General features: G+C 33.2%; 1 long non-coding RNA gene across 2 annotated transcripts; it reads left to right on the plus strand.

Moving 5' to 3' along the window:
• The first annotated feature begins 1,881 nt into the window (after positions 1-1,881).
• LOC126878539 (uncharacterized) lies at positions 1,882-4,028 on the plus strand. Of its 2 annotated transcripts, none has more exons than XR_007695696.1 (3): positions 1,882-2,122; positions 2,316-2,621; positions 3,033-4,028. It is a non-coding gene; the product is annotated as an uncharacterized LOC126878539 (long non-coding RNA). The 2 variants fall into 2 exon arrangements; XR_007695695.1 differs by having other exon boundaries at positions 1,883-2,118.
• Positions 4,029-24,223: the final 20,195 nt, after the last annotated feature.

Raw genomic sequence — 24,223 nt, forward strand, 5'->3', positions numbered from 1 at the left:
GTAATCGATAATTTTGTTAATGGGAATAGGGGTCGTGTGGTAGGTCATTTGAAAGGGCGTTTCTCTATTCAATTCTCTATTCAGTAATATAAACATTAATATCATTGAGTATTTATACAGGGTTGCCAAAAAAAATTTTTGAATTAAATTAATTGGCGCAAAAAGAAGAATGTATGTAATTTATTTAACTCAAAATACATTGTACTGCTGTCAGAAAATGAAAAAAAGGTTTATTTCACAAATAAACATTTCTTTTCGCTTAAATTAAATCACAAACAGCCTCCCTCCTACCTATTGGCAGTTTGAACATTTAATTTAAGCTAAAAGCAATGTTTATTTGCAAAATAAACATTTTTTCTATTGTCTGACAGCAATAGAATGTATTTTGAGTTAAATAAATTACATGCATTCTTCTTCTTGCGTCAATTAATTTAATTCAAAAAATTTTTTTGGTCTCCCTGTATAAATAATGATATTAATGTTTATAATACTGAATAGAGAATTGAACGCCTTTGTAAATGAGCTACAACACGAACCCCTATGCCTATTTAAAAAAATAATCGATTACGTCATCACGCTCGGATGGATGATGTCACTAGTTTGAAATATATGCCAAGAAATTTAATTTAAAAATAAAAATCGACCTGTTTCGGGATTTTTCTCTAAAATCGTCCATTTTAGAGAAAATGAATTTATTCCATAATTTAGCCCCTCTCTGTATATCAGGAGACCGGCGACAATCTAACCAATAGTTTAGCAATAATTAAAATGTTAATTAAAAAAATTCGGTCGAAATAATAACCAGGAAGATTATGATACACCAGAATAACTATGATTTTCGTATAAAAAAGCACTATACCTATTCAACGTACCTTACAGGATTGAAATTGGACCATTTGAGCGGTCTCATGAATGTTATAAAGAAACAATTTTTTGGCTTATAAACAAATAGAACCCCTCAGAAAATATTAGATTAAATTAAATTAAGTTAACGCTGTTGAAAAGGGCTGTGTCCTTTTCGAAGAAAAACAAATTGAATGCGAGGACTGATTCCAGGTATAACCGGTCAAATTTGACCGGCATTTGCGACAGAGTTATAAACAATAGGATTTTAATCTTTGAACCATTAGATACCTTTTAATTCCGGTCCTCTTTGTACATACAAATTTTCATATCTTCAAGACACTCATAACAAAAAAGATTTATGTCACTGTCACCAAATTATTTAATTATTGATAAATAATTACTTCCCTCAAATTTTAGTTGAAAATTAAAGATTTTGTTTGGAAAACCCGAATTTTCCGAGGAAAATTTCCGTCGAAGGAAATTGGAATAAATTATCAATGTGCAGAATTAAATTACTGTCAATTTTTATGTGAGTGTTTTGGTTTAAAGTTAAAATTTTCGGAGTTATACAGCAATAATAAAAAAAAAAAGATTTCGGAGCGCTAATTTGTTTATAAACAAAATAGCACACTTTCTGTGGACTTTGCACAGCTATATTACTAATATAGGAAATCTTAAGATTTGATTTCAGCATGTCCAGCTGGTAATTAATTTTCCTTGTTTTTTACTAATTTTCCCAGATTATTACCTTACATACTTACATCTTTCATTGAGTTGATGATTCATGTTGTGGACATTCTCAATTATTATATTTCTAATTTAATACTATTTTATCTAATTCCTCAAAACAAGCAAATTTCAATTAAACCCAGCTATATTATAATACCTTTTAGTTTTCCTTGCAAGAAATAAACAAAACACATCTAAACTAAACCTAACCTCGCTTTTGGCCATTCATTCATCTCCGTGTCGAATAATTTCGACAGTCGAAATTATAATATGGGAGAGATTAAATGTCCAGCAAACGACGGCAATGTTGCCAGATTCCTTTTAGCGGGAATTTTAAAATTTTATAGCAGGTTTGTTTTAAATTTGACAGTTCTGTTTTCTCAAGTCAAAAATCTTAACCTTACTTTTACAAGTGATTAGGATTATTATTATTATTTTATTTACATGTAAATTGAAACAATAAATATTGTGCTGTGTCATAATTTCAAACTCATTATGTTGCAGTCTTTCCAGTTGATAAAATTGCAATTCAAAAACTTTTAGGTAGGTACGTGTAACTTCCACATTATTATTTAATTTTTAAGTATTAAGGTTGATGTTGATATCAAAAATTTAGATTTCAAAGATAGTTTTATGTGGGTAGATACTAATAGAGTAATACTAGATAATAGATTAGATACAAAGTAAGCTGTAAGTAGTATAACTGCCCATGTAATCACATGATATGTTGTTTTTTTTAGATTTGCACTGTATGGATGGCACAGGAAGAGAACAAAGAGTACAAGAACATGAAACATCTTATTATGAATGTATATGTATGTGATCCTCAAAAAATTATTTTACAAAACAAGATAGAGAAAGAGCTTTAAAATCCCAAGGATCCTGCAAAATGTTTATTTGGTGTACTAGTCGAATAATAGTATCTAAAAATATTGAAACTATTTTAAAACACATTACGGGCATGAGGATGATATAGAGCACTTACATAAATACCAAAATCAGATAAATATCTCTTCAAAGTTTATTTTGAGACTTTCTTCAAAAATGTAAGTAAAATATTTGCATATCGACAGCGGAAAGGCAGGACTTCGTAACTGAAAAATTTTTATAACATGAGTTACTTCAGTTTTCGCTTTAGAATAAGTGTATCTGCAGCTATTAAACAGCGATTACAGCTGGGAAAGTTTCTGGAAGGCTTCCAAAAGGCTTTCCCAGCTCTAAAAGCTGTTTAATAGGTGCTGATACACTTATTCTAAAGCGAAAACCGAATAACTCATTTTATACAAATTTTTCAGTTATGAGGTCCTGCCTTTCCGCCATCGATATACACAATATAATTTAAAACAAGAATGTTACCACTAAACCACTTTTTAAATATTACTCATAAATATTTACTACAGTTTACAATTTCAAACTAGTGTGTTTGATTCTCCTATAACTATATTTTACTTTTTCAGTAAACTTCAGACTGTTCAGGATAGCATAATAGCATAGGAGGCGAATTAAAAAGAATTGATTTACTTACAAAGAAAAGATATCACAAACATTAAAATGGGTATATGTACAATGATGATGCAACCAGTGTTTATTTTTGGGTTGAATGCTTACAGACTTATGTCCAATATTATTTTACAAACAACAGGGCATACTAATGGATATTCATTCTGAATTTAACATTTATGATTTTTGTCTTATTTTCCTTAATACTGTGCCAAAAGGAAATGTTAATTAAGTTTGGTAAATCCTGTATCGCAATCGATGGAACTCATGGGCTCAATTCCTATGACTTTGAACTTATGACAGTATTAGTAAAAGATGAATTTGGGAATGGATTTTGTACTGCTTTCTTATTTTCAAATAGAAAAGATACCTACTTTAATTTACCAATTTTTTTAAATACATGTCTGTGTTGGTATTATAGTCAAATGTTTTCATATCAGGCATAAGCGACACCTTTTACAACGCCTCGTCAAATGTAATGGGTATTGCTCCTAATAGACTGTTAAGTGCCTGGCACATAGATAAGGCATGGTAAGTAAATCTTAATAAAATATCTGATTCTGAAAAAAATCCTATTATGTATACAAGATGTATTAATGATGGTTTAGAGAGTATTAATAGCTTTTTGGGTAGACTTCTAAGTGATGCAGATACATACAATTTTAGTAAGTATTTCCAGTAGAACTACTGCAATAACATCCAACAATGGGCCTATTGTTATAGGAAGGGGTTGTGGAATTAATACCAATATGACCATTCAAAATTTTCATAAAATTTTGGATAAAAGGGTATCCATTAGTTGTTATCAGTTAAGTTTAAAACTTGGCACTCATGGAGAGCTATACCATAATATATAATAGGTATATCTCATAATATTACATCTCATATTGTTCACTACAGTAGTAATGAGTGAGCCTGCATACACAGAACCATAATAATATATTAGTTCGTGTATGCAGGCTCACTCATTACAATAGTGAGCAATATGAGATATAACATATTATAGTATAAGTCTCTGTGCATGACCAGATTAACACGTTTGGTACCCATCTCGAACAAGCTCCACTTGGCTGGTACCACATAGTTAAATCATTTATTTAGTTACACAGTACTACTCACATAACTTATGTGTCGTAAAAAAGTACCTTCGGTAAAACCTTCGTGATGCTACGTCATGGCCACTGAATGTGTTAAAGCTTGTTAATGTAGGAGAGTTATACTAAAATATATATCGCCTATTATATTGCCTTAAATAGAAAAATATCTTATTTAAATTGTATCCATGTAAGTTTTGATTTAATGAAATAAACCTTTTAATCAAAAAAGTGTTGTTTACTTGTGTACACCCAGCAATATCCTGATCATAGATAAATAATATAGTATTACTGGATCCTGATATGCAGACGCCAATAGGGCTTTTCATCGATTGTCATTTGTTTCGAGCTTCTGTCATGAGTCACATAATATTAATGTATCTACGTCATACGTCTTTGGTTTGTATCATTGGTATATACCAATAATGTACAACATAGATATATTAATATTATGTGACACATGACAGAAGCTCGAAACAAATGACTGTGAATGAAATGCCCTATTGAATAGGGCTTTTCATCGATTGTCATTTGTTTCGAGCTTCGGTCAAGTGTCACATAATATTAATATATCTACGTCATACGTCTGTGGTTTGTATCATTGGCAATATCAATAACATATGACATAGATATATTAATATTAGACAACACATGACAGAAGCTCGAAACAAATGACGGAGTGAAAAGCCCTATATCATGTAAATACAAGTCATAAAGATGTCCACTTTTTTCTATGAAGATGTCTTTCTACGGTTAAAATTTCACAGCCTAAAGACATCATTTATGTAACTTCTTAAGCCGTCACAAAATGACTGCAATAAGAAAATAGAATTTATTAACTCGCCTCGCCCCCAGGCAAAGTAAAGGTGCTAGGCCACTAAGAATGTTTTTTTTATTTTGCGGCTTTAGCGCTTAGCTATTTAGCCAGATACATGATGAGAATTAATACTATTATAATACATATTAAAACTAATTCAAATTACTAGTAATTTTATTAATATTCTGAATAATTATGTAACCACTTAATACTAAAATAAAAAAGTGTCCATCTATACTATCCCAACACATTTTCACCTTTGAAATCGTAAATTTCCATTCCCATTAAAAAATAATTTGTACTGTATAAGTATATTTCTTTTGAGCTTCATTTTTTTTTTTTTCAAAATACTGCAACATGAGTTTTAAATTATGACACAGTACAATACTTGTTTCAATATTTACATTTAAATAAAATAATCCTAATTACTTGTAAAAGTAAGGTTATAAATTTAAGAATACAGAACTCTCTTTTAAAACCAAAGTGGCATTACACTAATTTTAAAATTCCCGCTAATAGGAAAAAGGTAAATCTGGCAACAGTGCCGTCGTTTGCTGGACATTTAATCTCTCCCTTATAATATCAACACCCTTTTTAAAGTCGCTATTAATTTCGATAGTCGCTATTTCATGACGTCACTTCGTTAGTTCAACTAAAATCCACAAGGCTCGCACAATCGCATTTCAACCGTCGCCATATTGAAAGCGACTTGTTTTTGGTCGAAATTTGATTTAGAATCAGGGCCCTGGTTAAAAAACCTCAGAACCTATTTCAACACAGAGCCGTGCGGTACATCTTTTCAATATGATGATTAAATATTATTAAAACTTAACGAAAACTTTTATTTTAAAAACAAAACATACTTTAAATTAAATTAAATATGTATTAACACTACATTAAGTGGGTAGGCGCAAAATTTGCTTGCAATGCTTTTTAAATGCATTCATTTTTTTTTCGAATCCTGAGAAAACTAATTAGTATTTTTGAAAAATTTAAATGCAGAATAAAAGATTACATTATTATCAAGGGCTGAAAGTCCCTGAAAGTCTATAATGTTTATTTGAATAGGTTACAGGGTGAAAAAAAAAGAGAAAATTGAGTGTAATTTTTAATTTTAAATATCTTATTCAAAAGAAACCTTTTGTTTATTCTAAGGGATTTTAGACCCTCGGTAATAATGTAATATTTCAATCTGCGTTTAAATTTTTCAAAAATATTGATTAGTTTTTAAGAATTCGAAAAAAATGAATGCATTTAAAAAGCATTGCAAGCAAATTTTGAGCCTATGGTCTTAAGTAACATTTACAAAAATTATAATTTTACCCTTCTGACTTTACTTTTGGCAAACCGTCAATCAGATTGATGTAGTCTAGTGGAGATTGATAGGTGTAGCAGCTAGACTAGATTTTTTCATAATTAAAGATTAGTTTTTCATAATTAAAAATTATTTACGAAGCTCCATAAGACTTAGTGAGAACTCTATTGAAATAAGTGCTAAATCTTTTAGTTTTGTTTGTCTTATGGAGCTTTGTAAATAATTTTTAATTATGAAAAACTTCTTTACCCACTAGTTACCGAGACAGGGAGTGTTAATAAAATTCTTAGTTTACAACTACATTTGGGTATAAAGAAATTTGGTCATTTTGGCACAAATAGTTCAAAACCTCTAAAGGTTTCATAGAGTATGGTATGATTTGAAATATATCACGCAATTCTTTTAGATATCATCAGATTTTTTTTCTATTAAAAGTATTGAATGAAGATTCATACAATAGTTTTCTAGTGTTTCATCATCTACTTCCCTCAATTTAAAAATATCATATAAAAATTAAAAAATTTTATTATGAGTTTCTAGAAGCGAAAATCGATCAATGAAAGAATTAACGGCAGTATCTAAAATATAAATGAACAAAATTATTTTAAATTTAGCTTCATCTGTTAAGAGCTCGTCCACCAGATTTTTCGTAGTCAAATAAACGCTTTTTTCTCCTAGCTCATTAAATTTTCATTTGGTCATTAGCCATATTGTCTGTAACTTTTAAGTTTTTCTATAGTTTCTGACAACATTTTTACACAATCTGACAATTTTATTTATTTTACTGATTATACCGCCCCCCTTGTGATGCCGCCGGATGCGGCTGCCTCGCCGCATCATAGCACGGCACGGCCCTGGTTCAACACAACATATGTGCAGCTTTTCCGCGCTGCTGCAAATACGATTAAGATTTCCATGATGATCACCAACATTCGTCGCAGATAAGCACAATAAGAAGATCTATCTATGTTCGTTGTCGCATATCATGCAGAGAATAAAGTCAAAAAATCTTGAATAAAAGTTCAACGTTTTCACTGATAGTACACAAATCAAACATTTAAAAAATATAAGAAGAGATTATATTATAATTAGAAGATAAGTGTGGTGGAAAATACCAACATGGCGATTTAAAAGTGAATAACCTGCAAAACGAATGACTTGTGATATACTCATGGTACCTCTGTTGACCCGTAACGTGGACTACTAGATTTATTTGAAAATATTTGTTTTCGGTTTGTCCAACAGCGAAAAATACACTGGGCGCCAAAATTAACGCATAATTTTAAAATTACAATTTTAGTCGTAATGAAATAGCTATTTGTATAACAAGGGAGGAAAGTGCTATTTTTCCTCCCGAGAATGAAGTTTACTGCCCGACGCGTAGCGGAGGGCAGTAATCATTCAAGGGAGGAAAAGGCACTTTACTCCCATGTTATACATATGGTTTTTCCACCTTCCTCAAATAACAAGTCATTTTTTTATTTTTACTTAATTTATTTATGTAACTAACCAACAAAATTTATTAGAACTAAAACTAACAAGTAGGTACATTATAAGTGTCAACTGTCAAATATAATATAAGTCAAATTATTAATGTAAACATTGTTAAATCAGAATAACAATTTACTATTTTTTACCATTCTGCAAAATACAGAGTGTTTTTAAATAAACGTTAAAATCTATAGATACTTACGTAATAGAAAATAGATATTGTACAGGACGTCAATAAGTTATATTTCATGAATGAAATACCATGACGTCACTTTTACTTTTCCTCCCTAGGGAGGAAAAATATTTTCCTCCCTAGGGAGGAAAAGTACAACTTTGCTCCCTAAAATCAGGTCCGGAAAAGTATACTTTCGGTAGAGGTAGGTGGAAAAAATGTTTGTTTGTTCTTTTTTTCTTTAACCCGGCATTGGTCGCTAGATTGACAATTACGCGAGTGGTTGCGCGTGAGATTTTGTCTCACACATCCAAATTTTGCTGTTTTTTACGAAATAAAATTATCAAAATATATTTTAAACTTAGATAATAAAGTTATTATTAGCTTTACACAATGTGACTGTTGATGCCCTTGTTCCTTTACTGTAATTTAAAAATGTAGAAATAATAATAATTTTAATATTTCAATATAAATTTCAAATTTGTACTAATACCCAAGCGCACTGAACAATCGGGCCGTACAAAATCAGCTGAACCACCATTTCAGCAGACCAGTCTATTCGATTTTAGAGGAAGGATAATTATGAGACTAGAAGGAACTACAGCATGTGTAATTTACCAGGGAAAAAGTTGTGTGCAATATTCTGAAACCGTGAGAGAAAATCTCATATAGCGACCAATGCCGGGTTAAGGTTGAATTTAGAACATCTGAAATAAAAAACTTTTCTTTTTTTTACGAAAAATATATTGCAGTAGAACTACCTAACAATCCTGCTAGGATATATCATACTAGAAATTAACAGGAAGACAAGAATGAAACTAATACAAGTATATGCTCCAACAACAACACATGATGACGATGAGGAAGAAATTGTTAACTTTTATGATGACATCACCACAGCAATGGAAGACAAAAATATAAAAACAACAATCGTTATGGGAGATTTTAACGCAAAAATCGGAAAGAAAATGGAAGATTCAGAAAACAAAATAGGAAACTACGGACTTGGATAAAGGAATATTAGGGGTGAAAGACTACTATAATATTTGGAACAACAAAACCTTCATGCAATAAATACATACTTTAATAAGAAGCCAAACCGAAAATGGACATGGGTCTCCCCCAAATGGGGTGACAAAAAATGAAATAGACTACTTCCTCTGCCAAATTAACAAATCTTCGAAGACGTAACTGCACTTAATAAATTCTCAACTGGCAGCGACCACCGCATGCTACGAGCCAAAATAGAAATAAGCAAACTAGAGACGCAGAAATCTAGAAGAAAACCAACGGCTATTGACCATAGCAGAATAAGACAAAACGCAGAAGAATATAGACAGACTTTAAGGGAAAACTATAAACAACAAGTAGCAAAGGAAGAGTCAGAAATTAATAAGATTAATGAAGAAATGAAAAAAAAAACTCTTGGAAGCGGGAATGAAAACTGCCAAAAAACTAACAACAAAAGAAAATAGATTAAGTAGCGGGACAGTTAAATTAATGGAAAGTAGACGAAAACTAGTAAGCGAGAACAAAAGAAACACAGTAGAATACGTAGAACTGATCAAACTTATTAGGAGAAAAACCAGAGAGGATCTAAGAAAACACACTGAAAATGAAATCGAGAAAGTAATTGAGAGAAATAAGGGCCTAACATGCTTACGACCAAATTTAGGGAAACCACTACTCATTTCAATAAAGGATGAAACAGGACGGGAAGAGAGGAGAAAATATAAGATATCAGAAGAAGTAGAAAGGTTTTATAAAGAACTATACACCTCAAAGAAAGACGCAAACTTCAACACTCAGGAATATATCAAGAAAACAATCACGAATGTAAACTCAGAAACATTACCAAAAAGAGAAAATTATGAAATAGAAGCAGCACTATCACAATTAAAGAACAACAAAGCACCAGGACCAGATGGAATCCTTGCTGAAATGTTGAAAGAAGGGAAAGAAGAAATATTAAAAACATTAAGAAATCTGTTTAATCAGTGTCTACATAAAGGAGAAATACCCGACGAATGGAACGAAAGTCTTACAATCCTGCTATTTAAGAAAGGCGACAGAAAGGACATAAAAAATTACAGAACTATCTCACTGCTGTCGCAAACGTATAAACTATTCATGAGGATTATCAACAACAGGCTAACACACAAATTGGACTCATATCAACCAGTAGAGCAGGCAGGATTCCGAAAGGGATATAGCACCACTGACCATCTTCTAGCAATTAGGACACTAATAGAAAAAGCTAACGAATACCATATAGATCTGCACTTAGCGTTCGTTGACTACGAAAAAGCATTTGACAGCGTGGAAATGTGGGCAATAGAAAAAGCTATAAACAACTGTAGAATAGATTCCAGATACAGAATGCTAATACATAATATATATATATATATATATATATATATAAGAAAGCAACAATGACAGTACAATTGGAAGAAACCACAAAACCCATACCAATTAACAGAGGAGTGCGACAGGGAGATGTTATTTCTCCTAAACTATTTACATTAGCACTGGAGGATGTTTTCAAAACAATGGATATATTATTGTTGATTGATGATCCAACTCCAATGATAAATCGCTGTACCGTTTAGACACGACGATAAATTAAAACAACTCGATGGTTACAAAGAATTGGTTCAATCCGATACCAACTTCAATCCAACTCCAACTTTGATAAATCGCTGCGATGCACCGTTTACACACAACAACTCGATTGATATCGATAAGTTGCAACAACTCGATTGATATCGATAAGTTGTTTGATTTATCGCTGTGTCTAATCGTCGCTTAATACAGTCACTTTCTGACAAATTTCTATTTTCTTGCTGCTGTTGGTTCATTTCAAAGGAAAAACACCTAATAAACTTGAAAAACGTGCTTTGAACATTCAGCGCAACATACCCCAACCCAAATAAAATCGAATTAAAATGAAGCACAACTACCATGTTTTTAGTTTGTTTGCAAAAAATGATAAAACATCAGCGGTTTTAACCGTTCTTTCGAAAAATTTTACATTATACCGGAGGTAATAATAATATTATATTATCATAAAAACCGAAACATTAAAATTATTTGATTTACTAAAATTTTTAAAATTATGCGGTTATTTTGGCGCGCAGTGTAGTAGCGATTGATCAAATCGGATTTAATCTATAATTTTTTTATAATTGCAAAAAAAGAACTAGTTAATAAACAAATTATATGCTTTTAATGAACAAACAAAACAACAAAATTGTGATAAGTGTAAAAAATACGTTTTATCTTCAAAAAATATGTTTACTTCGAGTTTTTAAATAGTTTTAGCAAAATAGATTTTCAGTAATTATCGATTATTCAATTATTATTATTAAAATTAACAAAAAAACTTTATTATGGTTTAACCGTTATGCAAAAATTAATATGAAGCTATACATTTTTGTAAAAAACGAAAATAACAAAGATATAAGAAGAAGACATCGGGTTCATGAAAAACAACAGAAAATAAGAACGGATAACGCAAGAGATCATGGACCTCATGAACGTAAGACGAAAATACACTTCTCCAAGAAATTAACGCACCACCTTAAAAATTTACCATTTTTAATGTCTCGAATTTCCTAAACCTGTTGTCCAATTTAAGTGATTTTTTTAACATGTTATAGCCTTATTCTTTAACAATATTGCTGCAATAATATTGTTATTAGACAGGTAAATTGACAGTATATACCGGGTGTACTAATCAAACTGTGATTTTTTCTCAAAGTTCGCGTCACCTTGTGGAATATTCGAGCATTTATTTCTTTTTTCATTTTATTAAATTCAAATTTACAATCTACTCCAATTACAACACAGAGTATTTAGCAAATAGTAGCAAAGTCTTGAATCCTGGCATGCTTTGGGCACCATCCATCGATGGTTCTCCAATACACCTAATCAGTTAGGTCCTCTGGCCATGTCCTTTTCAGTCTTCTTCCCACAAGTGGCGGCTGGTAGAGTTGTTGAATAGTTTGACTTTCATGGGCGAAATTTCTTTCTTGGGCTTTGTTTGCCTGTAGTTTAATAACATCTTCGATGAATGGTATTCCAAGGTCATTATGGATAGTTATATTGGAAACGTACCATGGTGCATTCGCTATCATGCGCAGCGTCTTTGATCGAAAAGTTTGCAGTATTTTAATGTTGCTCGGTTTGCTGCAGCCCCAGAACTCTATACCATAACTCCATATCGGCTTTAGTATAATTTTGTATAATAATACTTTGTTTTCTAATGATAACTGGGATCTTTTACCTAGCAGCCAATACATTTGTCTGACTTTTAAATTTAGTTGAGCTTTCGTGGTTTTGATATGGTTCTTCCATGTCAGCTTTCGGTCCAAATGGAGTCCCAGGTACTTGACATCTGATTTTAAGGGGATGGGGATAGGAATGTTGTTAATATGAACCTGTGGACAGTTGATCCTTCTTGTTGTGAACGTAATTTGTGAAGACTTTTCACCGTTTACTTTAATCTTCCATTTTGTTAACCATGTTTGAAGTGAATTTAAATAGTTTTGCAGTTTGTTAGAAGCTCTATCTGGGTTATCGTCTGATGTAAGGATTCCTGTATCGTCGGCAAATGTGGCCATAGTAATGTCATCATCAGCAGGTATATCAGCAGTGTAAAGGAGATAAAGGAAGGGACCGAGGACTCTACCTTGAGGTACTCCGGATTGTATAGGATGATATTTGGAAACTGAGGTATTTACTTTGATTTGGAAAAATCGCTCGCTCAGATATGATTTTAATATCAGGTATATTTCATTAGGCATATTCTTTTTCACTTTATACAACAGGCCTTTATGCCACACCTTATCAAATGCCTTTTCCACATCAAGGAATACTGCCGCACACATTTTCTTTCCCTCTAAAGTTTCTTTTATATAATTTACAATCCTATGGCACTGCTGTATTGTTGAGTAGTTCTGTCGAAAGTCAAATTGATGGTCAGGTATTATATTATTTATGTTTATTCTTTCGAGAATTCGGACTAAGCGAAGTCTTTCGAAAATTTTTGACATTATTGGTAGAAGGCTTATAGGACGATAGGAGGAGGGTTCTGTAGGCGGTTTACCCGGTTTCGCAATCATAATTATTTGTGCGTATTTCCATTGAATAGGAAAGTGACACAGTCTTATCATGCTGTTATATACAATAGTTAGCAGAACTATCGCTTTTCTAGGCAAATGCTTTAGTAAATCCCCCTAATTAAGTCATAACCTGGAGCCTTATGAGGGTTTATTTTATTTATCGCCTTCCAGATCTCTGTTGGTGTAGGTACATGGTTTCAGTGGTAGTGATAATTGACAAGGAGCGTCGAGAAATGTGTATACTTCTTTATCTTCAGCATTGACTTCTGTATGTAGACTATATACCTGGGCGAGGTGTTGTGCTAATGTGTTTGATTTTTCTTTATCAGTTTTTGCTCAGCTTAGATCCGATTTTCTAATTGGTGGAATAGATGCTATTGGTCTCTTGAATTTTTTGGTCGCTTGCCATAATGAATGGTCGTTAGGTGTTAGGTTGGAGATGTAATATTTAAAAGTCTCATTACGGGCCTGGATTAAAGCTGTACGCAGTTGATGTGTTAACCGATTTAATTGTGTTTTATCCCGGGGATTCCTTGACCGCTGCCATTTGATTCGAGCATTTATAAAATACAGAAATTAAAACCCAACTATAGCCTCATGTTTTCTTAATATTCTGTTTTTTGATTAATTCGCTTATGTTGGATAATATAAAAAGTTAGGTATTTTAAACAACTAGCCTTGTTTTTCATCAATACAAGGTTTTTTAAATAAGTATGGTATGAAAAAATAATGACAGTTTGCATTATAAACGTATGTCCGCAAATGTTTGGTTTCCGAGATAGGGGGTGTTGAATTTTTTCTTACAAACTGACGATTTATTTATTGCTCTAAAACCGGTTGAGATATGCAAATGAATATCTCATAACATATCTTTCGACATAAATAACTCTATATAAAAAAACTCATAAGTACATCGGAGTACCTGATGCCCAGGGTCAGTGCTAAGGCACGTCATCTGGAGGTTCGAGGTATATCGGCAATAAATTGATACAAACAGATTACTTGAACTTTCTTGGCGTCAGTCGCTAAACATGAATACGCCATCAGAGCCGACCCCCGGAGCACCTGGTTCCCAGTAACACTGCTAAGGCACGTCATCTTCTGGATTTTCGAGGGCTTTCGGCATTTAATTGATGCAAACAGATTACTCGGGGGGTTTTTGGAGTTGCTGAAAACGAATACGCCATCAGAACCGACACCCGGAGCACCTTGTGTCTAGGGTTTTGTCATCTTCTGGAGTTTCGATCGATTTCGGCACCAAATTGATGCAAACAGATTACACATGAAATTTTAGGGGTTGCTGTACAAGAATACGCCATCAGAACAGACTCCCAGAGCACCTGGTGCCCACGGTCGCTGCTAAGGCACGCCATCTTCATGATTTTCGAAGGTTTTTGGCATTGAATGCATGCAAATAGATTACTAGGCGGTTGATGAGATCGCTGAATACGAATACGCCATAATAACCGATACCCAGACTACCTGGTGTCCAAGGTCACTGTAAAGGCCAGTTATCTTCTGAAGCTTGAAGGTTTTTTGTGCACCAGGTGCACCGGGTGTCGGTTCTACTCGCGTATTCTTGTTTATATATATATAGACCGGTCACTCTAGTATAGAGTATAGGTCGCTCAGGTTCATGAGCTCTTTTAATCCATTTCATGCGGTGGATTGGTCCGCATAATTCCTCTTCATTATCCTTTATAGATTTTCGTGTTTTTTGCTTTTTCTGTAATCTGTTTCCATTCTTTCCTATTCTGTATTTTTTCTCTCCAGCCTGTAATTTCCATATTGGATATATCCTCTCGCAGTTGGTCTTCCCATCTTATTTTCGGTCTTCCTCTAGGTCTGTTTATTACTGGCGTCCAATTTGTTATCTGCCTAATTAGTGCATCTGCTTCTCTTCGTTGGATGTGGCCAAACCATTTTAACCTTTGTGCTTTAATGAATCTCACTATAGCTTCTCCTTCCATTAGATTTCTTATTTCGTGATTCATCAGAATTCGTATTTCTCCTTGATCTGTTTTGATTGGGCCATGTATTCTTCTAATAATTTTTCTTTCTATTATTCTCAGTTTTTCTTCATCTTTTTTTGTAAGGCACATTGCTTTTGCTCCATAAGTGATGACTGGTCTAATTGCCGCTCTATATATCTTTGTCTTTGTTTTCTTGCTTAGGTTTTTATCTTAAAGTAACTTGTGGTATTTCCAGAATGCCCTATTCCCTGCTTTAACTCTTTCATTTATCTCTATGCTTCTTCTGTTTTGACCATCTACTATCACTCCTAAGTATTTAAAGCAGTCAACCCTTTGGAATACATTATCACTTATATGGTGTCCAAGGTCACTGTAAAGGCCAGTTATCTTCTGAAGCTTGAAGGTTTTTTGTGCACCAGGTGCACCGGGGGTCGGTTCTACTCGCGTATTCTTGTTTAGCGATCCCAAAACCCACGAGTAATCTGTTTGCATCAATTTAGTGTCGAAAACCCTGGAAACTTCAGATGACTTACCCTAGCAGTGAACCTGGACACCAGGTGCTCTGATGGTCGGTTTTGATGGCGTATTGTCCTCAGCGAACGCAAAAACCCCCGAGTAACAAAATCTGGCACTTAATACACATATTTCGACATATTTATGCACTATAAAATGCAACTATGTGTTTCCACCCATTTTTCTATAGTAGACTTTTTTCTGACATCATCCAGAACACAATGCAAAAAGTTGCAGGTCTCTAGGTGCTGTATTTAAAAATTAATTTATTTTGTGGTAAATGCTCTGGTCTATTCCCCGAGACACACACAAAAGCTCGCTATGTGTCTTATTATTTGGTTTTAGCCATACGGCTCACACTCCCTCTAAGGGGAAAATTGACTCATCCCAGATACCTACGGTATCAAAAGGATTGAGCTCTGGTGGGACTCTTTCCGTGTTATCGAGCCCTAGGTGACTTGGTATGCAGGTGTGTTTCCCAAAAATTTATTATTTTTATTTACTTGGTCATTATTAGTATTATTAGATAGTTAATTGTAATGGAAAATGTAAACACGTCAGCCCTAGGCATTCAAAGCCTGTTCAGCTTTATAAATAAATAAAATTTATAACATAGCTTTGTCAAACTTGTTATTAATAATTTAATTATCTAATGGATCTTCAGTAATCATAAAGTAAAATTGTTACATCTAATTATAACGAAAATTACCTCATAATTACAAATAGGTATATAATATTTGAACTCGTAATGAAAATTATAAACAAACCGTTGTTGAGGTATGAAAAATGATTCAAAAGTAAAAACAGTATACCTATTTATTAAAAGGAAATATTAAAATGATTTATTTGAATAGTACTCATTATTTCATCAGTAGGTAAACTGATTATTTTTGAATCAAAGTTTTGAATCTAATAAAATATAAAATAATATTAAATTAAAAACCTTATTTTTCTGATTACATCTCCATGGCTTCTAAAAAATCAAGCCAAACGAATGCTGGAGAAAAAAGAAGATGAGGAAATTCTACAATTTATAATTCACAGCTCACCTGTCCAACACAGAAAAATTCCAACGAAAAATGGACCCTTATACTCAGATAGAAGTAAACTAATAGAAATAAAAATGAATAAATATTTACCAAATATTTCAGTTGAATTATTTTAGTTTGTTCAGAGACAGCTACATAATTTGTAGCAGTATATAATACATATTATGCATTCTCTGAAGATAAACTAAAACAGTTTTGAAACCGGGGCAGAGTGCTTGTAGCGCTCTCTGAACGACCTGAAGTATAAGATGGCTTTGGTTTCGTTTTGCAACGAAATGAAAATGTTTATTCATTTTTATCTCTATTAGTTTACTCCTATCTGAGTATAACGGTCCATTTTTCGTTGGAATTTTTCCGCGCTGGACAGGTGAGCTGTGAATTGCAAATTGTAGAATTCCCTCATCTTCTTTTTGCTCCAGCATTCGTTTGGCTTGCATTTTTAGAAGCCACGAAGGTGCAACCAGAAAAATGGTCCCAATAAGGTTTTTAATTTAATATTATTTTATATTGTATTACATTGAAAACTTTGACTCGTTTCTAGCAGATGTCGCTAAAATACCCATGCCATTTCGTTAGTTGCAATTCGAGGCTAGTGGGCGTGAATTATTTCAGTTTGTTCAAAGATAGCTACAAATGCATTATATGATGATAAACTAATAAGTTTTGAAACTGGTCAGATTGTTTGTAGGCTCTCTGAACAAACTGAAATATAAGACGGCTTTGATTTCGTTTTGCAAAGAAATGAAAATGTTTATTCATTTTTATTGATTTTTTCGATCCTCATTGTCATCATCATTGAAGTTTTATAATTATTATTCATCATCAATTCAATGTTGTTGTTAATGAATATCTTTATTATAATCATTTTCAGCATGTCTAGTATCTTCTTGTCTGACACCTCTTTAAATTTTTATTTCGTTAACGTGTTTGTGTACCTTTATTACGTTTATCAAATTTCTATAAATATTATATACTAAAGCTGGAATAACGGCTATTAATGCGACATTCATTTAGTACTTTAATTAGACTGTCTAGTTCTACCGACTCAAAACGCTTTGTGGAAATCTATAAACACTAATACCAGAGGTCTGTCGTATTCTCTGGATTTTTCAATGAGTTATTTTCTCGTTTGCAGGTGGTCGTTGGTGTCAACATTGTTTAACCTGGCACTGGAGTATGCGTTAGGCAAATGCAAACTGTACGAGGAAACCTACTGAAAAAAGAACGGTTCAACTGGCCGCTTATGCCGATGATATTAATATTATGAGTAGAACGTCAACAGGAGCACAGGAAACATACGCAGAGTTAAACACGCAAACGAAAAGGCTAGGTCTGGAAATTAACATAGAAAAAACAAAAATAATGATAAAGACGAGAAGAAATCACAAAACATTATACATGAAGATGACATTAAAACGGTTGGAAAGTTTAGATACCGGGGAGTAGAAATATATGCCGATGGATCAGAAGATGAAGAAATACGGAATAGAATAACACAGGCAAACAGAGTCTTTCAGTCTTAAAGTGTCTACCGAAATTCAAAGATGAGAATCTATAAAACCTTAATTAGACCAATAGCATGCTATGGCAGTGACGCATGGGCCCTGAAAGAAACATCCATTAACAAACTCAACACATTCGAAAGGAAAGTACTGAGGGAATACTGGGACCCGTGAAGGAAAACGGAATCTTCGGAATTCGATACAACAACGAGTTTTAACTTTAGTTTCAACTTTATAAGGAGGCACCCCTGTTAGACTTCATTAGAATTAGAATACATTGTACAAAGAATACATTGTACATTCATCATTGTACAAAGATTGCAATGGGATGGACATGCGATAAGAATGCGAGAGGATATGCTAGCAAAAAGAGCACTGAACGGTAGAATGCAGGTAAAGAGATCGGTTGGAAAGCCAAGAAAACGCTGGTAAGACACAGTAAGTAGCGATGTACAAGCACTTTTAGGAGTCCGTGTATGGAGAAGAGCAGCCACAGACAAGGGCGGAAGCAAAAAATAAAGGAGGCCAATGCTCAAGTTGGACTGTAGTGCCGTAGAAATAGAAGAAGAAGGTGGTCGTTGGTGCCAAACTTTGATCGAAATCCGCTTGCTCTTTGATTTGGTACAAGTTTAGTTTTTTAGGCCAACAAGAACCTGGAACTCCATTCAGCTGCAACTTGATATTATCTCCCGATGTGACAGAAATATGTTTTGCCATAAGTATAATTTTTTCAGGTCTAAAAAAAACTAGAACTGAAAAAAAGATTCTTAAGGAAAAATATATTTCTGTCACATCTGGAGGTAAGATAAAGTTGCAGTCAGTGGTGTACTGAGAATGGTTCCGCGGAAATAGGGCCCGGGCCCCGCAGGGGCCCGCTCTAACGCACTTTTTGCTTCTTTTGTTTCTAATTTGTTTGGGACATGTTGAACTACACAAGTATACACTACGAAATTGCTTAATAAATTTTAATTTTTGTGTAGGTATTTATAAATAAAAACAAAAAATATCTATTCATCAAAAAATTTGAAAATCTTTATTAAGAAATACACGAACGTTATTGTAAGGTTCTTCGTTTTACCTGCTAAACAAAACCCTTGTCTCAACATTTGTTTAGAATAACCGCCGGTGCCTGCATAAATACGTGCTAGCACAAACACTTTTGTATTTTTTATATTAGCACGATCCATGAGTAAGAGATGTAAACTGCAAAGTTATAATAATTCGGGAACAGATATTCAATGGAAGTTTTATTATATGGTCGGTCATAAAAATAATACCAAGACGCTCTATGCTCCTTTTGTTCGCATTTATAACACCCTCATAAGGCCGATGCCACATTATGCGTTTTGACCGGATGCGGTGAAAACGCATCCGTTGCCAACGCAACCGGACCGACCTGTCACACTATGCGTTTAGTCTGGTGCAGTTTGTAAGCGCATACCGATGACTCAAAACACATCCGTTTCCAACGCAACCGGACCGATCTGTCACACTATGCGTTTTCACCGGATGCGGCGGAAACGCATCCGGTCAAAATGCATAATGTGGCATCGGCCTAACACTGCACAAATATAGACAATTATAGTGGTAAGGATAATAAGGATACAATATAGACACTAATTTATTTTTAAGAAAATCTCGTCGTTTGATTTCTTTTGATATTTCTTTATTTAAGGGTTTTATCTCCCTAGATATGTGTATGTAATTATTTAACCTATTAATAAATGTATTATATTATGCAATTTGAGAATCTATTTTCTTGGTATAAATTTCATTCCAATGTTCATTTTTTAAAAGCTGTAGTAGATTTCCGATATTGGTTTTAAATTTATTATGACTGGAGATTTAGATGTAGAAAATTTTATATGTAGAAAGTTTTATTATTTACAAAAACGGCTGTAAAGTGATCAGCCATGTCAGTATGAAAAACGGTAGGATTAATATTAATTTACGGCTTTAGCAGTCCATTCACTCACGGTAATATATTGCAAAACTTTCAAACCAACAAAATTTGAACGGCTTGGATAGACATGAAATTTGGCATACACATAGCTAATATGTCAAAGAAAAAAAGTAATATTGTGCATATGTGTGCTTTTGTCCAGGGGTGACTATCGCCCCTTCTCGGGGTGAAAAATACACGTTCAAAATAAGTACTGAACTGGATGAACTAACTAATTCTAAGCAACCTTTTTTCTATATTTTTTTTCGCCAAGTCATTACTTTTCGAGTTGTTTGCGAGTGAAAATGTAAGTAAGTTACAATCAAAATAATGTTGGTCGTTTTCTTTTTGTTAGTAACAAAAATCGTGAAAATCACCCTCTAATTAGAATGCGAAATAAAATTAATCGTTACCACTTCACAAATTACTTATGTATTTTTATAAGATCTGTAAGATTTATTGGTGCATAGGCTCCTTGGTTCATATTTTTGAAAAGGCTGTAGTTAAATGGGCTAAAGGAATCACTAATCACGAGCGTATACAAATTTTGAATAGCCATACAGATCATATTATTATAAACACTACATAGGTAAGTTAAGTAACTTGTGAAGCGGTAACGATTAGTTTCATTTGAGATGCTAATTAGGTGGTGATTTTTACCATTTTTTTTACCAAGAAAAGGAACCAACTTTGTTTTGAGCGTACCTTGTTTATTTTTGATGCTAGAAACTAAAAAAAACAGAAATTCAGCTTTTTTAAACACTTTAAAAAAAGGTGTAATGAGTTAAAATATTCGGCTTGGAATTTTACGAATAAGAACCTATAGGCCTGGATCCCGCGTATGAAAAAAAAGTTGATTAATAGCAAGCTGAAAATTTGTTAATAGCTTAAGGGTGTCTAGTCGGACAAACTTTGATATATGGGAATACTGGAACAGGGAAAGTTTTAATTGTGGAACAGGTAAAAATTTGGAACGGTCAGACCACGAAAACGGCACATGTATTTTGTCCGACAGAACAGACTTAAACTCTCCGAACAGAGATTAAACTCTCATGCAAAAATCAGACTGCTATTTATCACCAAATGAGCGTTTTAATGAGTGGAAAATGTAGAATATGTCAAATGACAGGAATTATGACAGGTGATAAATAGCAGTCTGATTTTTGTATGAGAGTTTAATCTCTGTTCGGAGAGTTTAAGTTTGTTCTGTCGGACAAAATAAATGTGCCGTTTTCGTGGTCTGGCCGTTCCAAATTTTTAACCTGTTCCACAGTTAAAACTTCCCCTGTTCCAGTGTTCCCATATATCAAAGTTTGTCCGACTAGACACCCTTAAGTTAAGCTATTAACAAATTTTCAGCTTGCTATTAATCAACTTTTTTTTCATACGCAGGATCCAGACCTACTACTTTTCATTACCTACGACTCTGCTCCTATTGGGTCTACAGAGGACTTTTTGAGTTATTTCCAAAAATCCATCTAGAAACGTAGTTTTTTTTTGTTGAAAAATGAAAATATTCACTCGCAAATAACTCAAAAAGTATTTACTTAGTGAAAACAATATAATGGAACTACAGTTTTTTAGAGTTAGTTAGTTTATTCAATTACAAGCGGTACCATATTTAACAACAGACAGCAGTTTATAGCTTACGCTGATGATCTAGTCATCCTAACAAGAACAAAGGAACATCTCCAAAAAATATTCCAAAAGTTCGAAGCGGAAGCAAAAAGGTATGGATTAAGAATCAACCAAGGAAAAACACAATACATGGTAATGAAAGGAGATATAAATAAAGAGGATAACTATATAAAAATGAAAGGAGAAGGAGATGAATATAAATTTAAGGAAGTAGCAGAATTCGAATACCTGGGAGTGACTGTAACCAGTACTGGAAGGGAAGAAAAAGAAATAGATAAAAGATTATTGAAGGGAAGTCGAGTTGTGGGTGCCTTAAACACGATATTAAAAGCAAAAAATGTATCAATAAACGCGAAAATCAGAATGTATGAAACGATAATACGGCCCACAGTGTTGTATGCGAGCGAAACGTGGGTAATGAATCAACAAGAGGAGAAGAAGATACAGATATGGGAAAGGAAGATCCTGAGAAAAATTTTTGGAGGTATACAGATAGCGGAGAAAACCTGGAGGAGACGAACAAATGAAGAAGTAATGAGGATGTATGGGAGACCAAAAATAACGACAAAAATACGAGCCCAAAGAGTTAGATGGCTGGGACATATTACTCGAATGCCAGAAACTAGAAACGTCAAACGAATATTGAATGACAGAGCATTGGGAAAAAGGAGACGAGGTCGACCAAGGAAGAGATGGTTAGAGGCTGCAGAGAGGGATTTGGAAGAAATCGGGGTGAAGGACTGGAGAAAGAGTGCAGAGGACCGAACAGAATGGAGAAATATTATCCAGAATTTAGAAGCCGTAGGCCTATAAGGCCTGTTAGCGCTGTTATATATATATATATATATATATATATATATATATATATATATATATATATATATATATATATATATATATATATATATATATATATATATATATATATATATATAGTTTATTCAATTCCGGACTTTTCTTGAATGTGACAAAATCACACATCGGCACAATATCACTTTTTTTCTTTGACATGTCAGCTATGTTTATGCCAAATTTCATGTCAATCCAAACGGTTCTTTAAAATTTTTAGTAAAAACCGTGAGTAAAATGAACTATAAATTAGCTTGAGTTTTTATAAAAAATGTATGATACATTTTATGATATAATATGATGATCTATATCCAATATTTATTAAAAACTTTTGATATGTATACAATGTGTGGTTTTTTTGAGCAGGCGGGCCCGCATCCCAACTGGAACCAAGGCCCGCTGATCTACCAGTACGCCACTGGTTGCAGCTGAATGTACACTTGCGAGCAAAAAAATCGACTCAAAAGTAAAATAAGTTACATTTTTTGACTACGCTCTTTTGCCAGTATCTATCAACATAAATCTAAAATTAAAAGTAAAATATTGTGAACAGAAGTAATTTTTATTTCAATGACACTAATATTTATAAAATTAGTAATTAAAGAACATAACAAAGATAACATAATATTGTATGTTAGAAAACATGTTATGAATGAAAGCCATTATGTAATGTATATAAAATAAATTAACCTAAGAAATCAAAATTAATACTGAGTATTTCCTCCCCTGCGCTGTATTACACTTTGCATGCGATCTCTACGGGCCTTATTAAGTTTCTGGCTGATTCCTGAGGAATCGCTTCCCACTTAGACCAGGCTGTATCGTCGCCCCCGTCAGGTAAATTATTCCGATTCGTTTTTTTTGCACAAACTTACTCAAAAAGGGGTACCGCATACTTAATCACAGAGGATACCGGACCACCAATATTAAGAGACGAAGTCATCTATGCGATTAAAAACGCGAAAGAGGGTAAAGCTACTGGACCAGATGATGTGCCCATCGAATTATTAAAATTTATTGATAAAAATGGTATTGATGTAATGGTTGAACTCTTTAATATAATATATCACACTGCCACAATCCCCAGACAATGGCTGCAATCGACCTTTGTAGCAATTCCCAAAAAGTCAAGTGCAACAACCTGCTTGGGTCACAGAACAATATCTTTAATGAGTCACACACTTAAAACATTTTTGAAAATAATACGGGTCATTCCATTTCAAATCACTCAATTTTGGAGCAAAAAAAATTTTGGACCTCCGATTTGTCTGAAAATTGGTATATAGCTTCTGCGGGACGTAAAAATAAGATATTTAAGGTCAAAAAATCTTTTTCTTCTTTTTTTCTCAAAATGTTATTTTATGCGATTTTACAGTGATTTGGTGTTTATTTATACAAATTTGCATTTTCTATCGTAAAGTATCAATGGAAAACATAATATTTTAATAGAAGCGACTCAAAAATGTCATTATATGGCATTATAACAAGTTACTTTGATTCAAAACAAACTTTCGATCAAATTTTATAGTGTAGAAAACGTTAAAATACCGTTTTTTTACATTTTTCTCCATTCCCAAAATACATCATAATCGATTTGGATGAAAATTTGCCCACAGATAGACAAAACATAGGACTTTAAGTGGTGAGAAGGATTTGAATTATATTACAAT

This window comes from Diabrotica virgifera, chromosome 10 (genome assembly GCF_917563875.1).
Source record: "Diabrotica virgifera virgifera chromosome 10, PGI_DIABVI_V3a".
NCBI lineage: Eukaryota > Metazoa > Arthropoda > Insecta > Coleoptera > Chrysomelidae > Diabrotica > Diabrotica virgifera.